The following is a 2568-nucleotide window of genomic DNA, read 5'->3' as shown; positions in this document are numbered from 1 at the left end:
TTTTAAATGCCAAGATAAGAAGGAATTTATTAGAGAAGAAAAATTTCTCATCCAAAATATAGAAATCTATACAACTTTGCCACAATCAATAAGGTAAACAATAATTTTCAAGTGTGATAGTGCAAATTCCTCTGCGAGATCTACTACAGAGAAACGTTTTTTGACATACAGATTTTCTTTAAAGGAATTCATGTAAAAATTTAAGTATGTCTGGGAGAAGCTGAAACCACTCCAGGACTTCACTCCCTAGTAAATAAAGTGATCATTTACTTGGACTCACAGGCTATTAAATTATTGAAAGGTACTGTACAAACTATGGCACTGTCACTTTAAAAAAAATGTTTACCACTCTATCTTGTGCCAGATCTTCACAGCTGTGACATGGTTTAAATTCCATAATCCATCCCCAATAGGAGCCCACCCAAAGCCAAAATCAAATTTATCCATGCACTGTGAGATGATCCATCTTAACCTGATACAGTCATCATACTGTAGTTTTTGGAAGGGCTTGTTGTGCCCCAGAGAAATTCGTCCTTATAGCTTATTCAGCTGTCTACCATTTGCATGTCGGTGCTGTTTTGAGTGCTACCTCCCGCTGGTGGGGCTTTCATACGGCACACAGATGGAGCCATCCTCTCCAATTCTGTAGGACAGACATCTCATAGGTTGAGGTGAGCGTGAGTCCAACCCAGAGTGTGAGTTCACTTGGGAGAAGCTTGAACAGCTCCTGACTGCTCGGTCCAATCCGCTGTGCTGCCTGTCCAGGGGATCCATTTTATGGTTGATGCTAATACAAAGATAACCTGATCTTTTGTATGACTTTTCTGGGAATCAGTGATGTTTATAATGTTCTGTCAGCAGCTCCTGCAGGCTGTGGCTGAAGGTCTGCAGCTGTTGCCCGTTCGTGAGCCCTTTGGTGTGGAGAAACGGAGACGAAGGACATGGCGATGGCCATCTCGCCTACCCTAGTGGTGGCTCCGGGGTAGAAGGGATGCAAGGAGGCAGAGGTGGGGCGGCCCGGGAATGCCGGGGCTCAGCTGCGCTGCCTCAGCAGCTGAGCAGCCCCCAGGGCTTCCTCACAGAGCAGAGGGCTGAGAGGAAGAGAGGGCGTGAGGGGCAGACAGCTACTTTTTTCTTTCATTAGAGTAAAAAAGTTATTTTCTGGACAGGAAGAGACAGAAGAGAGGAGCGATGGCGGTTTGGTTACATGGCTAGGACCTCCCCAGCTGCCTCCACCCCTGGCTGCACAGCCTCTGAAGATCCCAACAGTTGTCTTTCCAACACCAAAGGGCGAACTTCTTTAAAAAGAAGAAAATTCTGTATACGACAAAATTAATGAATCTTGAGGACATTCTGCTCAGTGAAATAAGTCACAGAAAGACAAATACTGCATGATTCCAGTTACATGATTTATCTAAAACAGCCAAATTCATAGAATCAAAGAGTAAAATAGTGGTTGTCACGGGCTAAACGGAAGAGGGAACGGGGAGTTTGTAATCGATGGACATAAAATTTCAGTGAAGCAAGGTAAATAAGCTCTGGAGATTTGTTCTACAACGTTGTACTCATAGTCGACAATAATCATGTATTGTACACTTAAAATTTGTTAAAAGGGAGATCTCATGTTAAATGTTCTTACCACAATAAAATAAAATTTTTAAAAGAAAGAAGGACATCTGGTGTCTTTTTCTTGTAGCAACTGAAGTAAATAGAGATGTATGGGTGTATGGGCATTAGTTTGATTTTCTCTTACGAAGAGGTCTGGATTATAGCCTCCATCTTGAGACTGGAGTCAAGCACTTGAGGTGGGGAATGATGGAGAGATTGGAAACGGCATTCTTCTCCAAAACACCATGGGTTCTGTAGTCCCTTGTGCAATTCTGCCATGATAGTTATTGAGACCAAGACAGGCAAAGTCTAACCAAGGAAAGAAGAGTTCCGTAGACTTCCTTGCAATTCTACCAAGGTTGATATTGAGAGCAGGGTTCTTGCCAGCAGCATTAAACCCAACAATCTATACTTCCTAGAACAATCTCTACCTTTGATTTCTGTAAAGTAACACTTTTTTTTCTTCTGAGGCCCCTCCTTCACAGACCGGTTTCTGGATATCTTCTTCTTTATCAGATCTCTAAATATTGAGATTCCTCTAGATTTAAATCTATGCTGCTTGTTCTTTGCACTCTACATTTTCTTCATTCATTTCTACAACTTTTAATAGTGTGTATAGGTAGTTCCCAGATTGCTATTTTCACTGTGATTCTCTTGCCTCATACTTTTCCCCTCTTTGGTGATGATGTGTCAGCACATTGGCCCTCTCTCTAATCTTGAATACTTTATTTCTGCCTGGGCAGTTTAGCACATGCTTCCCTCTGCCTATAATGCTGTATAACTTGCCCTCTCCCTTTTTGCAAGGATAAATTCCCAGCTTAAATGCCATATCATAAGAGAGGTCTTCCCTGAACGCACAATCTATGTTGGATCTCCCTAGATGTTCAGGAAAGAAAAGAAACATTTTTTTTCTTTCACAGCATTTATCATCATATGGAATTATCTTATTTAATTTATTTG

At 41.7% G+C, this 2568-nt stretch overlaps 1 pseudogene; it reads right to left on the bottom strand.

Annotated features, from left to right (window-relative positions):
* Positions 1-467: 467 nt before the first annotated feature.
* LOC116472179 (protein BTG1-like) lies at positions 468-1033 on the bottom strand (annotated as a pseudogene).
* Between the last annotated feature and the right edge of the window lie 1535 nt (positions 1034-2568).

This window comes from Hylobates moloch, unplaced genomic scaffold, assembly GCF_009828535.3.
Source record: "Hylobates moloch isolate HMO894 unplaced genomic scaffold, HMol_V3 SCAFFOLD_8, whole genome shotgun sequence".
Classification (NCBI taxonomy): domain Eukaryota; kingdom Metazoa; phylum Chordata; class Mammalia; order Primates; family Hylobatidae; genus Hylobates; species Hylobates moloch.
This window is presented reverse-complemented; position numbering and strand designations above follow the sequence as displayed.